The sequence below is a fragment of the Schistocerca gregaria genome, chromosome 5 (genome assembly GCF_023897955.1).
Source record: "Schistocerca gregaria isolate iqSchGreg1 chromosome 5, iqSchGreg1.2, whole genome shotgun sequence".
NCBI lineage: Eukaryota > Metazoa > Arthropoda > Insecta > Orthoptera > Acrididae > Schistocerca > Schistocerca gregaria.
Window position 1 is genome coordinate 70,490,034 of NC_064924.1, and position 21,760 is coordinate 70,511,793.

At 43.4% G+C, this 21,760-nt stretch overlaps 1 long non-coding RNA gene across 1 annotated transcript in view; it reads left to right on the top strand.

Annotated features, from left to right (window-relative positions):
* The first annotated feature begins 1,534 nt into the window (after nucleotides 1–1,534).
* LOC126271851 (uncharacterized) overlaps nucleotides 1,535–21,760 on the top strand; it is a 296,434-nt gene continuing 276,208 nt past the window's right edge. The window contains exon 1 of the long non-coding RNA XR_007549151.1: nucleotides 1,535–1,814. This is a non-coding gene — a long non-coding RNA (uncharacterized LOC126271851). The remainder of the gene's footprint in view (nucleotides 1,815–21,760) is intronic.

A 21,760-nucleotide genomic window follows, 5' to 3' on the forward strand; every position in this document is an offset into this window, starting at 1 on the left:
TGAAAGAGGAAGCCGCCTGGTATAATTTTGCGCATAACACAACTTAATCATAGCTAACACTTAGATCAAGAATCATAAAAGAAGGTTGTATACATGGAAGAAGCCTGGAGATACTGACAGGTTTCAGATAGATTATATAATGGTAAGACAGAGATTTAGAAACCTGGTTTTAAATTGTAGGCGCTACAGTCTGGTACCAAGCGACCGCTACGGTCGCAATGTCCTTAGATTAGTTAGGTTTAAGCAGTTCTAAGTTCTAGGGGACTGATGACCTTAGAAGTTAAGTCCCATAGTGCTCAGAGTCATTGGAACCTTTTTTTTTTAAATTGTGAGACATTTCCAGTGGCATATGTGGACTCTGACCCACTCTATTGGTCATGAACTGTAGATTAAAACTGAAGAAACTGCAAAAAGGTGGGAATTTAAGGAGATGGGACCTGGATAAACTGACTAAACCAGAGATTGTACAGAGTTTCAGGGAGAGCATAAGGGAACAAGTGACAGGAATAGAGGAAAGAATTACAGTAGAAGAAGAATAGGTAGCTTTGAGGGATGAAGTAGTGAAGGCAGCAGAGGATCAAGTAGGTAAAAAGACGAATTAAGTCGGCTGATGCTGAGGGAATTAGATTAGGAAATGAGACACTTAAAGTAGTAAAGGAGTTTTGCTATTTGGGGAGCAAAATAACTGATGATAGTCGAAATAGAGAGGATATAAAATCTAGACTGGCAATGGAAAGGAAAGCATTTCTAAAGAAGAATTTGTTAACGTCGAGTATAGATTTAAGTATCAGGAAGTCGTTTCTGAAAGTACTTGTATGGAGTGAAGCGATGTATGGAAGTGAAACATGGACGATAAATAGTTTGTACAAGTAGAGAATAGAAGTTTCGAAGTATGGTGCTACAGAAGAATGCTGAAGATTAGATGGGTAGATTACAAAGCTAATGAGGAGGTATTGAATAGGATTGGGGAGAAGTTTGTGGCACAACTTGACCAGAAGAAGGGATCGGTTGGTAGGACATGTTCTGAGGCTTCAAGGGATCACTAATTTAGTATTGGAGGGCAGTGTGGAGGGTAAAAATCGTAGAGGGAGACCAAGAGATGAATACACTAAACAGATTCAGAAGGATGTAGCTTGCACTAGATACTGGGAAATGAAGAAGCTTGCACAGGATAGAGTAGCATGGAGAGCTGCATCAAACCAGTCTGAGGACTGAAGCCCACAACAACAACAACAACAGCATACAGAGCCAGATATACGGAAGTGGCCGAATGCGAGTATTAATGACAGCCTATGTAAATCTAAAGCGCTAGAGCGCACACGCAGGTGCCCCAGGAAGTGGTTTCGCGAAGGTGGCATGGAGATCCCATAGATATATCGAGGAGGGCGTTGGCGGGTAACCAGATCAACCAAGCCGACTCTGCAGCTCCCGCACGAGACAGATCACCTGTCTCGGTCGTCCGTTGCGAAGGCCGCAAGACAGGGAAACCGAACGGGCGGCCGAACTGCCGCGTCTCGCCGCCGGGCGGCAGCAGCGTCGCCGGCGCCGGTGCAGCAACATCACGGGCCCAGCAGGTAGGGCGCCAGTCAGCGGAGCGGCGAGCGGCCGCAAAAGTGAAAAGCGGCTCACCGACCGACCGACTGCCCCGCGTGACGTAACAGCGCAGCTACAGCTGTAGCAGCAGGCGCGGTATTACGGCACAGTGCGCGTCTCTCTCTGGCCAGCGCGCAGCTGCCGCCGCCGCGGCGCGCCCAGAGCACCTCGTCACGTCACGTGGTCTGGCTTCGGCTCGCGTCCACCTGCTGATCGCACAGGTAGGTCTGTCTGGCTGCGCTACCGATCATCAAAGGAGCGAATACAATACTGCGGGTTAGGTACTGCACAAATCAAAGTGTCGCTCTTACAACAGTGTTTAGGTTCCCGTTGGAGTTTCGCCAATATGACGAGTCTGAGAACCGTGGCGCTGCGGTCGCTTCACACTCGTCGATTCCTTCTCCTTTATTGAAGCGTGCTGGAGTGTAACGCTAGTCGTGACTTAATATTAGTACGGAAGATCTTGTTGTTGCAAAGTAGCACTGGTAAGGCGAACTGACCGCTTGACGGGATCAGCTGGCCTTTAACGTAGCTTGAAACGTCCCCTTTGGAAAATTATTAATGACTGTGCTGATAAAACTTGTTACGTTATTTGATTTTCGAACAGCTGAGCAAAACTGAGCGTACTCAGACATTTCTCTCTTTACTTATTCTGATCGACACTAAACTGCCACACAATACTTTTAGCTCAACGCAATCTGACTTTCAATGATCCCCACAAAAGAATGGCCCTGACTAACAATAATCTATACCTTTAATGAATCACCTCACAAAAATCTTGGTTACTCGAACTACTGCAATACAGCGAGCTCCAATACTGCCAGCTAAATAAAAGATTCTAACTACTGAAGGCACTAACTACTGATAGGCATAGTTAGGAAATGAAAGATTTTGGTAGAGAACAAACAATGTAATTACCTTAATAGTGTTCAAAACTCTTAATATATATAATCAGTTCACGAAATCCAGTCTTACAAATGTCCTTTTTCTGATAGACACACGTCCAGATCGTCCGCTCTTAAAACTCTTGCCATCTCTCTCCCCACATCTACCACTGCTGGCGGCTCACCTCCAACTGCACAACGCTACCGGCTGTTCACATCAAATTCGCCAACACTACAATAGCAAATACACCAACAATGCAAACCAGTCACAGATTGCACACAGCATAGCCAGTGATTTTCATACAGAGCGCTACGTGGCGTTGCCAACACAAAAACCTAAACAGCCTACTTACAAGCTGTGTTTTGTGAGACTGTTGGAAGTGTAAGACGAAAATCAGCCGATCGAAACTACACAACTAAAAATGTGTTCCAGTAGAGATAGGGTGACATCTAGAATAAGTTTAACGCTGTAGCCCACCCTTCAGACGAAAAATATACAGATTTCGTCCAGAGCAAAGAAAACGGTTGTATTCTTGTTTATTACTTTCCCTCTGTGATAAAACGCGTGCTGCGTCAAACTAAAACAGGGCACGGAGCGACGTCATTGTTATATCCCCGCGCTTTTTGTTTTCATTTGGTCTCGTCAGCTTGCGTTTGTGGACTAATAGCGAGTCGTGAACCTTATCACTCATTTTCCTCGTGTATTTTAATAACCACCATTTAGAGATTGCACTTCATGCTCATGTCATGTTTTCTGGTACTATCGTTGCACACTCCAAAGTGTGCGTTGTTGTTGTTGTTGTCTTCAGTCCTGAGACTGGTTTGATGCAGCTCTCCATGCTACTCTATCCTGTGCAAGCTGCTTCATCTCCCAGTACCTACTGCAACCTACATCCTTCTGAATCTGCTTAGTGTACTCATCTCTCGGTCTCCCTCTACGATTTTTACCCTCCACGCTGCCCTCCAATGCTAAATTTGTGATCCCTTGATGCCTCAAAACATGTCCTACCAACCGATCCCTTCTTCTAGTCAAGTTGTGCCACAAACTTCTCTTCTCCCCAATCCTATTCAATACCTCCTCATTAGTTACGTGATCTATCCACCTTATCTTCAGTATTCTTCTGTAGCACCACATTTCGAAAGCTTCTATTCTCTTCTTGTCCAAACTAGTTATCGTCCATGTTTCACTTCCATACATGGCTACACTCCAAACAAATACTTTCAGAAACGACTTCCTGATACATAAATCTATATTCGATGTTAACAAATTTCTCTTCTTCAGAAACGCTTTCCTTGCTATTGCCAGTCTACATTTTATATCCTCTCTACTTCGACCATCATCAGTTATTTTACTTCCTAAATAGCAAAACTCCTTTACTACTTTAAGTGTCTCATTTCCTAATCTAATTCCCTCAGCATCACCCGATTTAATTTGACTACATTCCATTATCCTCGTTTTGCTTTTGTTAATGTTCATCTTATATCCTCCTTTCAAGACACTGTCCATTCCATTCAACTGCTCTTGCAAGTCCTTTGCTGTCTCTGACAGAATTACAATGTCATCGGCGAACCTCAAAGTTTTTACTTCGTCTCCATGAATTTTAATACCTACTCCAAATTTTTCTTTTGTTTCCTTTACTGCTTGCTCAATATACAGATTGAATAACATCGGGGAGAGGCTACAACCCTGTCTCACTCCTTTCCCAACCACTGCTTCCCTTTCATGCCCCTCGACTCTTATGACTGCCATCTGGTTTCTGTACAAATTATAAATAGCCTTTCGCTCCCTGTATTTTACCCCTGCCACCTTTAAAATTTGGAAAAGAGTATTCCAGTCAACATTGTCAAAAGCTTTCTCTAAGTCTACAAATGCTAGAAACGTAGGTTTGCCTTTTCTTAATCTTTCTTCTAAGATAAGTCGTAAGGTCAGTATTGCCTCACGTGTTCCAACATTTCGACGGAATCCAAACTGATCCTCCCCGAGGTCCGCATCTACCAGTTTTTCCATTCGTCTGTAAAGAATTCGCGTTAGTATTTTGCAGCCATGGCTTATTAAACTGATAGTTCGGTAATTTTTACATCTGTCAGCACCTGCTTTCTTTGGGATTGGAATTATTATATTCTTCTTGAAGTCTGAGGGTATTTCGCCTGTCTCATACATCTTGCTCACCAGCTGGTAGAGTTTTGTCAGGACTGGTTGTCCCAAGGCCGTCAGTAGTTCTAATGGAATGTTGTCTACTCCGGGGGCCTTGTTTCGACTCAGGTCTTTCAGTGCTCTGTCAAACTCTTCACGCAGTATCGTATCTCCCATTTCGTCTTCATCTACATCCTCTTCCATTTCCATAATATTGTCCTCAAGTACATCGCCCTTGTATAAACCTTCTATATACTCCTTCCACCTTTCTGCTTTCCCTTCTTTGCTTAGAACTGGGCTGCCATCTGAGCTCTTGATATTCATACACGTGGTTCTCTTCTCTCCAAAGGTCTCTTTAATTTTCCTGTAGGCAGTATCTATCTTACCCCTAGTGAGATAAGCTTCTACATCCTTACATTTGTCCTCTAGCCATCCATGTTTAGCCATTTTGCACTTCCTGTCGATCTCATTTTTGAGACGTTTGTATTCCTTTTTGCCTGCTTCATTTACAGCATTTTTATATTTTCTCCTTTCATCAATTAAATTCAATATTTCTTCTGTTACCCAAGGATTTCTAGCAGCCCTCGTCTTTGTACCTACTTTATCCTCTGCTGCCTTCACTACTACATCCCTCAGAGCTACCCATTCTTCTTCTACTGTATTTCTTTCCCCTATTCCTGTCAATTGTTCCCTTATGCTCTCTCTGAAACTCTGTACAACCTCTGGTTCTTTCAGTTTATCCAGGTCCCATCTCCTTAATTTCCCACATTTTTGCAGTTTCTTCAGTTTTAATCTACAGGTCATAACCAATAGATTGTGGTCAGAGTCCACATCTGCCCCTGGAAATGTCTTACAACTTAAAACCTGGTTCCTAAATCTCTGTCTTACCATTATATAATCTATCTGATACCTTTTAGTATCTCCAGGGTTCTTCCATGTATACAACCTTCTTTCATGATTCTTAAACCAAGTGTTAGCTATGATTAAGTTGTGCTCTGTGCAAAATTCTACTAGGCGGCTTCCTCTTTCATTTCTTAGCCCCAATCCATACTCACCTACTATGTTTCCTTCTCTCCCTTTTCCTACACTCGAATTCCAGTCACCCATTACTATTAAATTTTCGTCTCCCTTCACTATCTGAATAATTTCTTTTATTTCATCGTACATTTCTTCAATTTCTTCATCATCTGCAGAGCTAGTTGGCATATAAACTTGTACTACTGTAGTAGGTGTGGGCTTCGTATCTATCTTGGCCACAATAATGCGTTCACTATGCTGTTTGTAGTAGCTTACCCGCATTCCTATTTTCCTATTCATTATTAAACCTACTCCTGCATTACCCCTATTTGATTTTGTGTTTATAACCCTGTAGTCACCTGACCAGAAGTGTTGTTCCTCCTGCCACCGAACTTCACTAATTCCCACTATATCTAACTTTAACCTATCCATTTCCCTTTTTAAATTTTCTGACCTACCTGCCCGATTAAGGGATCTGACATTCCACGCTCCGATCCGTAGAACGCCAGTTTTCTTTCTCCTGATAACGACATCCTCCTGAGTAGTCCCCGCCCGGAGATCCGAATGGGGGACTATTTTACCTCCGGAATATTTTACCCAAGAGGATGCCATCATCATTTAATCATACAGTAAAGCTGCATGTCCTCGGGAAAAATTACGGCTGTAGTTTCCCCTTGCTTTCAGCCGTTCGCAGTACCAGCACAGCAAGGCTGTTTTGGTTAATGTTGCAAGGCCAGATCAGTCAATCAGCCAGACTGTTGCCCCTGCAACTACTGAAAAGGCTGCTGCCCCTCTTCAGGAACCACACGTTTGTCTGGCCTCTCAACAGATACCCCTCCGTTGTGGTTGCACCTACGGTACGGCCATCTGTATCGCTGAGGCACGCAAGCCTCCCCACCAACGGCAAGGTCCATGGTTCATGGGGGGAGGAAAGTGTGCGTATGTAAAAGTGTGCGTATGTAAACGCAATTATTAGACATTCTCTGAATACGTATTAAATTTTATGTTTATGCGTAAACAAAAAAACATTTGCTGCTAACCTATCAGTCGATATGCTGGTATATAAATTGCTCCTGTGATTTAAGTAGAGCAGACATTTTGTGACATTTCAACTCGCACATGAGAATAACTAGAAGACCGAAATACCGATTGTGTGAAGTAAATGAATAATATCTTTGTTTGTATGGCATCTTTCGGAGCAGCTTTTAAAATCAGTTATTATTGGTTTTCCGTCCTGAGCTAGCTGCAATTCAGTTAAAGAGAATTACAACAGATGCATTTTGCTTTTATTTATCAAGCATCTTTCTTGGTTTTCTGCAAACTGATACATACGTTTGTACGTTTTTGGTTGTTTCAGGTAAAAAACAGCCCTTTGTTTGTAAAGTTGAAGTGCAAGTTACTTGCGGCGTTTATTTATATATTCTGCAAAACCACTGCGTCTCCCAACCTTGGTAGCGGCGGTTGAAGTCGAAAGGCCTCGTTTTACACGTGCACTTGGCAGTTTTTGCCATTCTGCATATTTCTTGGGCTGCATTTGGGTTATTTACACTAAACTAAAATTGTTTGTTTCTCACCCTGTACGGTATTATACTGTTTGTTCCTTTGTTTTCGTGCGGGTTGTGAGCGTTACCATCCTGTGAAACTACATGGATGGTCATTATAGGACAGAACCTGGGAGGAGATGGTAGTGGTAAATGGATTGTGTGATTATATGTGTGTATTTAATGTTACGTTAAGTGGTCAGTCAAATTCATGACCGTGTGGCTTGGCAGGTTGGTCTGGTCATTTATGAGTTGTTCCCTTTCTGTTATAAATTTTTGGATATTTGTGGTAAGGTCTGGGACCAAACTGCTGAGGACATCGCTGCATATGCTTACACACTATTTAATCAATCTTAATTTATGCTAAGGACAACGCACACACACACCTATGCCCGAGGGAAGACTAACCTCCGACGGGGAAAGCCGAGTGAACCGTGACAAGGCGCCTGAGACCGCACGGCTACAGCATGCGGTAATTGCTCCTTTGGTGGGCTACTTTTATATCACATTTTTTAAAAAAATAGTAACAACAGATCGATATCAGCAATCAGGAATATACCAACTGAAATGCAATACTTGTGATGGAAGATACATAGGTCAAACCAGGACATTTGACACCAAATACAAAGAACATGTCTGAGCACGGAAGTATAGGACAAGTCATTCAACTTTTTCAGTACACTTACACCAACACCAACATAAAATTAACGACAGAGACACTGACATGAAAATGATAAGGATAAACAACAACAAAAACACCTCACCTTACAAGAAAACCACATTCAAAAGATCACAACAGAAAAGGGACAACTCATAAATGACGAGACCAACCTGGCAAACCAGACACTGTTTATGTGATTACGTAGGCTTTCTCAGCGTAATAAGTCTTGAAAGTCTCTTCGGGTTTGTTGCTGGATCCTTTTGATACGAGTTCCTCTGGAAGAGTCCCTTAGTTTGATCAGTGAAAAACTGGAGGAAGAGCTGGTGAAGCTTTGTCGTCATGTGCTGTCATCCACGTATTTTTTATTTAACGGTAACATTTTTGTACAGAATGATGGAGTGGCTATGGGTAGTCCTTTATCAGCCATAGCCTATTTATGGAGGACTTCGAGGATACGGCACTGAGGACTTCAGCTTTGCAACCAACGTGCTTCTGGAGATACGTGGATGAAACCTTTTTCGTCTGGCCGCATGGACGTGATGCTCTTAACAAACTTTTGGACCACTTTAGCTGTCTTCATTCCCGCATCAAATTTACTATGGAGGTTGAAAGTGATGGGGTGCTTCCATTTTTAGACGTTGTGGTTTATAAAAAACCAGATGGTACCTTGGGACACAGTGTTCACCGAAAGTCGACGCACACAGATCGGTATCTGCATTCTAAGAGTTGTCACCCATCACACCAACGCAGTTGCGTCCTTAGGACTTTGGTACGGAGAGCATATGCCATTTCCGACGCGGAGAGCTTAACCCAAGAACTTGCGAATTTGATGGCTGTTTTTAAGGAAAATGGATGCTCCGAGAAGCAGATGTGACGGGCTATGGAGTGTGGACCATCACAGGAGGTGCATGAAGAGGGACATAGATCGGTGGCCTTTCTTCCTTGTGATGGAGACATACCGTTTAAGATTGGACGAATCGGCTCTGCGAAAGATGATTCGGAGTTTAGGAAACCCGATGTGTACAAAATTCCGTGTCAATGTGGGAAAGCTTACATTGGCCGTTCGATTCGCACAGTGCATGACAGGTGTGTGGAACATCGCCGTCATACGAGGCTACAACAGCAGGAAAAATCGGCAGTAGCAGAACACTGATTAAATGAGGGACACAGTATTAAATTTGATGAAACTGTGGTAGTTGCCAACATTTCCCGTTTTTGGAACAGTGCCTATAAAGAGGCGATTGAAATTAGGTTGGCGGATAATTTAATAAACAGAGACAATGGGTTTCCTCTTAGCAAGACGTGGAATCCTGCATTGTCCCGCATCAAAACTGAACGTTCTTCAGTGCGGCCTTGACTGCGATATATCATTTCCAGCAGTGTTTCATTAAGGGTGGCGCCACCTCCATGTTTTGGAAGGCAGAAACCGTGATGGGCGGCGCATGCGCCGTGTACTGAACGGTGGCCTATATAGGACGTCGATTTGCAGCCTGGCGTCAGTTCTCAGCGGGACTCATCAGCAGAGGCAGCATTCTCCTGGAGATGGCGACTAGTTGGATCGCCGAAATATCGAGTCAAGTTGATTTTAGGATCCGGCAGCAAACCCGAAGAGACTTTCAACATACATTCTTTAAACTGACTGACCACTTAACGTAACATTAAATACACACATATAATTACACGCTCCATTTACCACTACCATCTCTTCCCAGGTTCTGGCCTATAATGACCATGCATGTAGTTTCACAGTCTGGCAACGCTTCAACCCGCACGAAAACGAAGGAACAAACAGTGTAATAACGTGCAGGTTGAGAAAGACACATAACTTTAGTTCGTTTTATAAAGGCGAAGTATAAATAACCCCAATGCAGCGCAAGAAATATGCAGAATGGCAAAAACTGTCAAGTGCACATGTCAAACGAGGTATTTCGACGTGAACCGCTGCTAGCAAGGAGGGGAGAAGCAGTGGTTTGGAGAATATATAAAGAATCGCCGCAAGTAACTTGCACTCCAACTATATAAACAAAGCCCTATTTTTGATCTAAAACAACCAAAAAAGTACAAGCATATGAATCCAGTTTAAGAATAACCACAAAAGGTGTTTGATAAATAAAAGCGAAATGCGTCTCGTGTAAGATTCTCTTTAATTAAATTGTAGTAAGCTCAAGACGGAAAAGCAATAACAACTTAAATGAAGAGCAGTTCACAGTTTAATGGCGGGAATATCTTTAAAAACGGTTGCGTACGCAGCGGGAATGCCGCGTGTCTGCGTTTATACCCGCGAACTCACGCACTCTCCCTCCTTTCAGAGCGAACCGATTCCATTTGTACCCGACAACAGACTCGCGTGATGAGTGGACTGCAGAGGAGACTCACAAGTCGACTTAAACGTAGGCTTACGCGGCCACTGTCACAGTCAATAAAATTTCTCTGTCTGTGTGAGCGCATTGTCAATACGTGAAACTGCCGACGTTTCGGTCACTGTTGCGAGTGACCTCCTTCATGGTGTTTTTTGTTTACATCCTGAAGAAGGTCACCTGACCGAAACGTCGGTAGTTTCACGTATTGATAATGCGGTCACAAAACCAGAAAAATTTTATTCACAAATCGAGACTGCGGGCATACGGAGACGTCGAGTTCGGAGATGACAAATTCGGTGGAGAGTTTAGAGTGTACGGAGCTCATTTCTGACGTACTGTCTGCACTGCCGGGTAGCGCGGGTTTCTATGCGAGATGCTTATAACAGTTTCCACAACGAAATTTTGTTTCGAAACCTGGCAGAAAATCCAAAGACATTCTGGTCGTATGTAAAGTATGTTAGCGGCAGCACACATTCAGTGCCATCTCTGCGCGATAGAATCGAAATACTATTGATGATAGTACTACTAAAGCAAATTTACTTAACACAGCCTTCCGAAATTCCGCCACCGGAGAAGGTGAAGTAAATATCTCAGAATTCGAATCAAGCACAACTGCCAACATGAGTAATGTAGAATAGATATCCTCGGAGTAGCGAAGCAATTCCAGTTCAGGCTGTATACCAATTAGGTTCCTTTGAGAGTGTGCTGATCCAATAGCTCCGTATTTAGAAATCATATACACCCGCCCGCTCGATAAAAGATCCGTACATAAAGAATGGAAAGTTGCACAGGTTATACCAATATTCAAGAAAGGCAGCATAGGAGCAATACAGTAAATTACAGGCCCATATCGCTAACGCTGATATGCAGCAGTATTTTGGAACATATGTTGTGTTCGAACATTATGAATTACCTCGAAGAGAACAGTCTATTGACACAGTCAGCACGGATTAAGGCAACACCATTCTTGTGAAACACAATTAGCTGTTTACTCACACGAAGTGTTGAGTGCTATCGACAAGGGATTTCAAATTGATCCCGTATTTCTAGATTCCCAGAAGGCTTTCGACACCATACCTCACGAGCGGGTTGTAATCAAGTTACGTGCTTATGGAGTATCGTCTGAGTTCTGCGACTGGATTCGTGATTTCCTGTCAGAGAGGTTGTAACTGACGGTAAGTCATCTCGTAAAACAGGAGAGATTTCTGACCTTCCTCTAGGTCCTCTTCTCTTCTTTACCTATTTAAACGATTTAGGAAAAACTCTGAGCAGCCACCTCAGATTGTTTGCAGATGATGCTGACATTTACCGTCGTCTAGTAAATTCATTAGACGATCAAAGCCGAAGGCAAAGTGACTTAGACACAATATCTCTATGGTGCTAATAGCGGTAAATGACTCTAAATAACGAAACGTTTGAGGTCATCCAAGCGAGTACTAAAAGGAATCCATTAAATTTCGGTTACCCGGTAAATCACACAGATCTAACGGCTGCCAGTTCAACTGAATACCTAGCATTCACAATTACGAACAACTTAAATTGGAACGATGGTATAGATGATGATGTGAGGAAGGCGAACCAAAGGCTGCGTTTTATTGGCAGAATACTTAGAAGATGCGACACATGTGCTAGACAGATTGCCCACACTACGCTTGTCCGTCCTCTTTTGGAGTACTGCTGCGCTGTGTGGGATCCTTACGAGATGGGATTAACGGAGTACATTGATAAGGTTCAAAGAACAGCAGCACGTTTTGTATTATCGCAAAATAGGGGGGAGAGTGTCGCGGAGATGATGCCCGACTTGGGGTGGACACTATTAAAACAAAGACGTTTCTCGTTGCGGCGGGATCTTCTCATGAAATTTCAATCACTAACTTTGTCCTCCGAATGCGAAAATATTTTGTTGATGCGGACCTACATAGCGAGAAACGACATCGTAATAAAATAAGGATATCAGAGCTCGCACGGAAAGATACAGGTCTTGGTTTCTTCCGCGCTCTTCCGAGAGTAGAATAATAGTGAAGGCGGTTCGATGAAACCACTGCCAGAAAATTAAGTATGATTTGCAGAGTATCCATGCAGTTGTAGAGGATGAGGACCTATCGGCATCGGCTCCCTCAGGAGCGCAGGAAACCTCTCGACCGGTCAGCACAGATGCCGTTAGTCGCAGTGAAATTTTGTTTCACCCATATTATTACCCATCGCGAAGGAACGTGACTCCAGCGTCCACCGTAGTGTAGGAAAATTTACGCTTTGGGCATAGCGTACTGCGCTCAGATGATGATATAGACCACGCATGACGTCGTGATCTTGAAAGTAACCTCTGGAGCAGCGACCGACTGCATACCATTCATTTGCAGGCGATATCTGGAATACGATTATTTTTATCCCAATTGGTATTTTTATTAAAGGTTTCTTTACTACAGTGGTGAAATTTCGTGCACAATTTGATTGCACCGAAAGATACGTGAAAGGTAGTAACATTTCATTCCACAGGTAAATTTGTGTTAAAAATACAAACATAATTGTGAATACATTTTTTGAAAGCCAGGTTGGAGGTTGGTCCTTCGATGAATGATGGAGGTTTTAAGACAATACAATGCTTTCTCTGTGGAAATGAAGTTCCATGCTTCTTGACAGAGCGTAGCGGAACGATGTGGCAGACCCGCACAGCCGTACTAGCAAGGTCCTGATGGAGGTGGTTTGCCGTTGGCTTCCTTCGCCTGTAATGGGGATGAATGATGATGATGAAGACGAGAGAACACCCAGTCATCTCGGGGCAGGTGAAAATCACTGATCCCTCCGGGAATCGAACTCGGGACCCGGTCCTCGGCAAGCGAGAACGCTACCTTGAGACCACGAGCGGCGGACATTCTTTGTAACGAACGTTTTCTAAAATATTTTGTTTTTTGTCTTGGTATTATTTCGGTATCTGTACAGGATGAAGCATATGTGATACTACATAAACCTTATTTTGTATAAAAGCCGTATATTATGAATACTATGGTGCGAAAATTGGCAGTTGACCCTAAATAACGAAAAGTGTGAGGTCATTCACGAGAGTGCTAAAAGGAATCCGTTAAACTTCGGTTACACGATAAATCAGTCAAATCTAAAGGTCATAAATTCATCTAAATGCGTAGGAATTACAATTACGAACTACGCAAATTGGAACACACAGTGGAAAGGTAACTAAAGACTGCATTTTATTGGCAGGACACTTAGAAAATGTAACAGGTCTACTAAGGAGACTACACTACGTTTGTCTGTCCCCTTTTAGAATAGTGCTGCACGGTGTGCGATCCTTACCAGATATGATTGACGGAGTACATCGAAAAGTTCAAAGAAGGGCAGCAAGTTTTGTATTATCGCGAAATAGAGTGACACTGAAATGATAGAGGATTTGGGACGGACATCACTAAAACAAAGGCGTTTTTCGTTACGGAGGAATCTTCTCACGAAATTCCAGTCAAATTCCACTCCTCTGAATGCGAAAATATCTCGTTGACGCTGACCAACACGGCACCATGATAAAATAAGAAAAATCAGAGCTAGCACGTAAAGATATAGGTGTTCGTTCTTTCCGCGCTCTATACGAGATTGGAATAATACAGAATTGTGAAGGTGGTTCGATGAACCCTCTGCCAGGGACTTAAATGTGATTTGCAGAGTATCGATGTACATGTACAAAAATATAGTTGAGAAATTGTCAGAATACTGAATGCTTCCTGCCAAACTGATATTTCGTTTTCTGCTCCAGTGGAAGCGACGCCTAAATGACTCACAGGGCAATATAAACAGAAATTGACCGAAGAACTATAATTCTCTCGTCTGTAAAAATAAAGAAATCTCATACAATGTTTCTAATTGTTTGCTGCCCTTTCACCTGGCCAAATGTAAAAATGGCAGCCATCGCATTCATATTGATAATCTCAGAAAAATTAGGTAAACTGTACTATTATATGTGTAATACTAATACGTACAACAAACCGTTCAGTTGTTGCAATCAGTGCGCGATTTCAGCTATAAATGAGAAAACTGAATTCCTCACTTACTGTAGCGCGTAATGTCAGAAATTTCACTGTTTGCCCTGTATCACGTGACTTAACTTAGATGTTGCTTTCGAACTTGAACATGCCAGAGGCAAAGGCGTGTCCAGTTTGTGTGTGTCTGTGGTCCATGTTGCCAACATCAGACTTGAGTTACTTCGGCGTAACGCTGTGTTGTTTACGTTCTGCATTAAGACTTAAACTTTGATATTATACTATGTTCTCTGTTTTTACACATTTGTTAATTAGTAGCAGCTATGGCGAATAATTGCTATTGCTGATGATGCAAACAGAAATGCATCAAAGTACGAAAAATTACTTTTGATAGCTGAATACCGCGAATGTCCAGTTACTGTGCAATAAAGCGTTCGTATCATTCTTATCCTTCTGCACTACACGGTCGAGGCAAGAAACCTGTTCAGAGTGCACACTCACAGTTGTTCCTATATTTTCCTAGGCGTTGCAGGATCTCTTCTTCCTTATAAAGCTTTATCTTCTTTGGGAAAATATCTTCATTCATATCGTTAATATGTACTTTCCATTTTTTCTGTAGTCGTTCACTCTTTCATCAATATCATACACATCACGTTGTGTTCTTATGTCTTCGCTACATATTCTGTCTAATCTTGAGCATCCTTTAACTTTTCTTAAAAATCTCATTTCCGTTGTTTGAATCGTCTCTGCAGACAGGCAAGTCTCGCTCCCATACATTGAAAGTGGTATTGCCACGACTTTATAAATTTGTCATTCTGGTGTTCTTTCTTGCGTCGTCATTCAACGTTCTGTTTATATTACCAAGTATGTCTTCAATCTAAGTTTATGTATCTTGATCTTCTTCGTAACGTATGTCTGCTTCTAGATATCAAAAATTACAAGATTTTTTCCTTTGTGGTTTTCTGTTTATAATTATCTTTGAATGGACTGAATATTTTCCCTGAAATACAATGAGTCCCACATAAAACAGGTATGCCTCGCGCCAGATATTAAAATAATACTGAAGTAACTAAAAATCAATAGTTCCGATAGAATACATGTCGGAAGTGGTGGCCGTGGGCATGTGACGAAGTTATGACTTTACCAGCAGCACGCTGTAATTCTGCAGCCGTCATGTTGTTAAATTCTCTAGTAATGTTCCGTTTAAGATCTTCTATTGTACGAGGACTGTCAGCATACATATTGTTTTTAGTGTGCCCCATAAATAAAAATCACACGATGTTAATGAAGTCCGGGGACCTTGGAGGCCAGACGCTTCTGCTGACAAGTCTATCCTCATGGAACACGTTGATGACGTGGACCATACTTTGATTAGAGGTGTCAGCGGTTGCTCCATGTTGTTGGAATACTGCACACAGCTTCTCTGCATCTCTTGCCTCCGGCCCCGGACCTGCCTGCTCCGTGGCCTTTGTCAGTTTCCCAAGGATGGTACCCCTTCTCTTGTTTATCGTCGGGCATTTGCTGCTCTATGCGCACAAATGAAGGATGCCACATTTATTTACACTGATGGCTCAAAAACATCATTTGGTGTTGGAAGTGCCTATATTGTTGGCGACACCCCTAATCGATTTAGGCATCCCGACCACTGTTCGGTTTTTAGTGCGGAGCTATACGTTGTTCTTCAGACTGTTCAATACATCCGTCGCCATCAACGGATACAGTATATTATATGCTCAGATTCGCTCAGCTCTCTCAGTCTCTAAGCTCTCTACCCTGTCCACCCTCTGGTCAAGCGGACTCAGGACTGCCTCCACTTGCTCCACTTGGGGGGGGGGGCGTCTCTGTGGCGTTCTTCTGGATTCCAGGACATGTTGGTATCTGTGGAAATGAGGCGACTGATATAGCGGCAAAGGCTGCAGTCTCTCTTCTTCAGCCTGCTATTCGCATTGTTCCCTTCGCCGATCTACGGAGTGTTTTATGTCGTCGTGTTGCTCTATTATGGCACGCACATTGGTCGACACTTCACAACAATAAATTGCGAGACGTGAAAGCTCTTCCCTGTGCTTCGACCTCTTCCTCCCGGACTCGTCGTCGGGAGAAGGTAATTTTAACTAGACTCCGGATAGGGCACTGTCTTCTTATCCATCGACATCTTTTAAGTGGCGATCCACCCCCGCTCTGTCCCTACTGCTCTTAACTGTGGACGGTGAGACACCTTTTACTTCAGTGCTCCTACACTCCTGGAAATGGAAAAAAGAACACATTGACACCGGTGTGTCACACCCACCATACTTGCTCCGGACACTGCGAGAGGGCTGTACAAGCAATGATCACACGCACGGCACAGCGGACACACCAGGAACCGCGGTGTTGGCCGTCGAATGGCGCTAGCTGCGCAGCATTTGTGCACCGCCGCCATCAGTGTCAGCCAGTTTGCCGTGGCATACGGAGCTCCATCGCAGTCTTTAACACTGGTAGCATGCCGCGACAGCATGGACGTGAACCGTATGTGCAGTTGACGGACTTTGAGCGAGGGCGTATAGTGGGCATGCGGGAGGCCGGGTGGACGTACCGCCGAATTGCTCAACACGTGGGGCGTGAGGTCTCCACAGTAAATCGATGTTGTCGCCAGTGGTCGGCGGAAGGTGCACGTGCCCGTCGACCTGGGACCGGACCGCAGCGACGCACGGATGCACGCCAAGACCGTAGGATACTACGCAGTGCCGTAGGGAACCGCAACGCCACTTCCCAGCAAATTAGGGACACTGTTGCTCCTGGGGTATCGGCGAGGACCATTCGCAACCGTCTCCATGAAGCTGGGCTACGGTCCCGCACACCGTTAGGCCGTCTTCCGCTCACGCCCCAACATCGTGCAGCCCGCCTCCAGTGGTGTCGCGACAGGCCTGAATGGAGGGACGAATGGAGACGTGTCGTCTTCAGCGATGAGAGTCGCTTCTGCCTTGGTGCCAATGATGGCCGTATGCGTGTTTGGCGCCGTGCAGGTGAGCGCCACAATCAGGACTGCATACGACCGAGGCACACAGGGCCAACACCCGGCATCATGGTGTGGGGAGCGATCTCCTACACTGGCCGTACACCTCTGGTGATCGTCGAGGGGACACTGAATAGTGCACGGTACATCCATACCGTCATCGAACCCATCGTTCTACCATTCCTAGACCGGCAAGGGAACTTGTTGTTTCAACAGGACAATGCACGTCTGCATGTATCCCGTGCCACCCAACGTGCTCTAGAAGGTGTAAGTCAACTACCCTGGCCAGCAAGATCTCCGGATCTGTCCCCCATTGAGCATGTTTGGGACTAGATGAAGCGTCGTCTCACGCGGTCTGCACTTCCAGCACGAACGCTGGTCCAACTGAGGCGCCAGGTGGAAATGGCATGGCAAGCCGTTCCACAGGACTACATCCAGCATCTCTACGATCGTCTCCATGGGAGAATAGCAGCCTGCATTGCTGCGAAAGGTGGATATACACTGTACTAGTGCCGACATTGTGCATGCTCTGTTGCCTGTGTCTATGTGCCTGTGGTTCTGTCAGTGTGATCATATGATGTATCTGACCCCAGGAATGTGTCAATAATGTTTCCCCTTCCTGGGACAATGAATTCACGGTGTTCTTATTTCAATTTCCAGGAGTGTATTTTACTCCGTTACTCGCCCGTCTACAGTTGTCGCCTGATATATCTTCCATTTTAGCAGATGACACGCGCTCAGCCGATCGCGTTCTCGAGTTTATTAGTGTCAGTGAGACGACGTCAGTCATTTGAAGCTTTTTTTGGGGACAAACAACCCCACTTCTGTAATGGTTTTTTAAGCTTTCCTTCTGTTTTTAGTTTCCCCAACTTTTCTGAGTTTCGATCCCGTTGCTGCTGGTTTCCAGTTTGATTTTTTTACCTTTTCCTTAGTCACAGACCAGGCGCTAATGACCGTAGCAGTTTTGCGCCATAAAACCATAACAAAACAAAACAAATCTCTGCGTCTGTTCATTGTGCATAGAAAGAGTCAAAGATCTCTAGATATCTGGCAAAGTTTAAGGTGTAATTGAGAAATTTGGGGCCTGTAATGCGTCTGCCGGACAACGCACACCTGTCTATTCTGAGTGGAGACGTTCTTCTTGCAGAACATGTGGATTGTCCTGCGACCAGTATCTGCAATTCTGTAAGTTTGTATCAACTGAGGAATGAAACCAGTAGAGCAAGGGGTCCAAGTAATCGTTAGCAACTGATGTTACCAGTCAGTTACAATAAAGAACTGAACCTCAAATTTCAATTCTTGCACCACGCTCACATAGTAGGGTATTAATTTCATATCTTGTTTTTCACGATTTACGAGATACACCACCCTGCTGCGATAACCTTACCGACTTTCACGGACTTCTCGTAATGTCCATGCGAATTCTGTCTGTGGTTCCTGGGATGCTCACTTTCGGACGCCTATTCCTCTGCACATTGTGAACAGTTCCTACAGCCCTGCTTTTTTTTGTACGGATCTTGAATAGTGCTACTCGTAAGTTTTCTTCGCTTGAAACATTTCTTTGCCTTCCTTATGTAACTTTACAATATCAATTCCCTATTCTAATGCAAATTGCCCCATTTCTGCAACAACTCAACAATACGAGCTTCTCTCAACTGACGCACTAACAGACAGCTGCACTCAACTTTCCGATAAAATACAGTGCAGCCAATTTTTGAGACAGTGTTGCCACTTCACAAGCAACTCGCCTAGAGATGATCAACCGGTACGTGGGAGACTGTACAGTTAACTCTATTTCAGGCAGTTAAATTTTTGAGTTGTATTCTTTGGCACTCTTATTCAAGTCTATGCACCTATGTTTAACGATCACATTCTCTTTTTTGTTTGACTGTTAAGATCATCTGGAAAGAGTAAAACATTTATTTGTGTATCATGATTTATTTTTAACCTGGAACGTAACTGTCTACCTTTCTTAACGATTCACTCAATGTATTTGTGAAATGCTACAACCTTGTCTTCGACTTCGAGTAGCTTTTAATTGAATATCCTTAGTCCTTCCGGTTCTGATTAAAACATCAGGTGTTTGGCACATTGTTATTAATATTTGAATAATGCCGGGGGTAACATGACTCATAATTTCCTGTAGTTTAGATGTGTTTACTTCACGGAAGGCTTTTTTGAAGTCGATAAACGTGAAATGAGTTTCCAAGTTGATTTATTGTTGTCCTAATTTATGCGTCTATATTGCCATATAGTTATGCGATAAGTGCTAGATAGATTTGACAGAGTGGGAGTGCGATGCCAGTCAGTTCAATTGAATATATACGTTTCGAGCAATTTTCGCTTACAGATAAGGTTTATGTACGACCATCTCAGTGATTACGTTCTGATGCTAGAGATACTACTGTGCTTATCTGAAAAGAAGTAACTGTAGTACCTGTGACCAATTTGCTGCATGTCATAGCTCCAATTTCTTAGTCTTTCGAGACACACAAATATCCTTAACATCTGTTTGTTGCACACATCAGCACAGATTTAGAAAGCATCTCACGTACGAAACTCAGCCTGCCTTTTCTCACATGATATCGTACAAACCATGGATAGAGGGTAACAGGCAGACTCCATATTCCTAGATTTCTGGGAAACGTATGACGCCTTGCTACACTGAAGACTGTTAACGAAGGTCACAGCATACGGATTTGGTTCACAGATATGTGAGTGTGTCGAATACTTTTTAAGTAACAGAAATCAGTATGTTGTCCTCGACAGCCAGTGTTCATCAGAGACAAGGGTATCGCCAGGAGTGCCGCAGGGGAGTGCCAAAGTACTGCTATTATTTTAGCAACCTGCAGCTGTTTCCTTACAATGCTGTGGTGTTGACGTTGAGTGTTGATGTTGAGTGACTATAGGAGGATACAACCTGACTTAGACAAAATTTCTAATAAGTGTGATGAATGGCATCTAGCTCTACATGTAGAAGAACGTAAGTTAATGCGGATGAGTGGGAAAATAATCGTGTAATATTCGAATACAGCATTAGTTACGTGCTGCTTGACACACTAACATCGGTTTAATATTCAGGCATAACGTTACAGTTAGATATGAAATGGAACGAACATGTCAGTTAGGTAGTCGGAAAGGCGACTGCTTTACTTCGTTTTATTGGGAGAATTTTGGGAAAGTGCAAAATGGTTCATATGGCTCTGAGCACTATGGGACATCTGCGATCATCAGTCCCCCAGAACTTATAACTACTTAAACCTAACTAACCTAAGGTCATCACACAAATCCTTGCCAGAGGCAGGATTCGAACCTGCGACCTTAGCGGTCGCGCGATTCCAGACTGAAGCGCCTAGAACCGCTCGGCCACTCTAGCCGGCGGGAAAGTGCAGCTAATCTAAGAATATTAATGAGAAAGCGAGTAGAACGGCAGTCCGACCCATTCTCTGAATAGTGCTAGAATTTTTGGGATCCCCATAAGGTCGAACTAAAGGAAGACATCGAATCAATGCGGAGGCATGATCCTAGATTTATTACCGGTAGCTCGACCAGCACGCAAATATTTGAGAAATGCTTCGTGAGCTCAAATTGGAATCCCTGACAGGAAGACGACGCTCTTTTCTAGGAACACTGTTGAGAAAATTTAAAGGATTGCACTGTTGAGAAAATTTAGACAATTGATATCTGAGGCCGACTGCAGACCGATTCTAATGCCGCCAACACACATTCCGCGTAGGGACCTTGGAAGATAAGAAGAGAGAAATTGGCACTCGAATGGTGGCTTATGGATAGTCATTTTTCTCGCTCTATTTGCGAATGGAACAGGAAAATAAATTATTACTAGTGATACGTGGTACCCTCCGCCATGCACCGTATAGTGGCTTGTGGAATATTTCTGTAGATGTAGGTTTTCACTTTGGTGTACCGGGAGAACCATTTCGAAATTCCTCCCGAGCATAATTTATTAATACAGAGATTCAGCTATACGATTCAATACACAAAAAAACGATGGTAGTCCTTTTCCTACAACAAAAGCAACAAAAAAAAGACGTGTGAGCTATGACATTTGCTACAAAGAAACCAAATGCTTTTGCACTTATTTCTTTAAGCCATTCAGCCAGGTGCATTCTACGTATCAACTATAAACTATTTAGATACTGTACCAATGAAACGTGTGTACAAAATTCAAAGTACTTTCCAGTGGGATCCGTCTGTGGTAACAGCAATGTAGTGGCTTCCAGATCTTCAGACCACTTACGTAAAACCTTGCAACATACCGTAGTCACGTGAATTTGGAGAAAGTGTATGTTGGTGATAAGAGCTCTGTTTAGCACATCCGATTGCTCACTCTGTGTACATTCCTACCCTATAGTGTCAACAGGGGACGAGCTGTGGTAACGTATCATCGATGCCGATTTCGCAGTCGTAGCCGATAGTAATCGATCTCAAAACGTCGCTGAAGCTTAACGGTGAGATTAAACAATGAAACTGAAGAGACACCAGAATACAAATGTATCTTACGTATCGTATGTATTAAAAGAATACAAGTAAGAAGCGTTACATATCTATCACAAAATTTTTTGCGTGTTACTTGC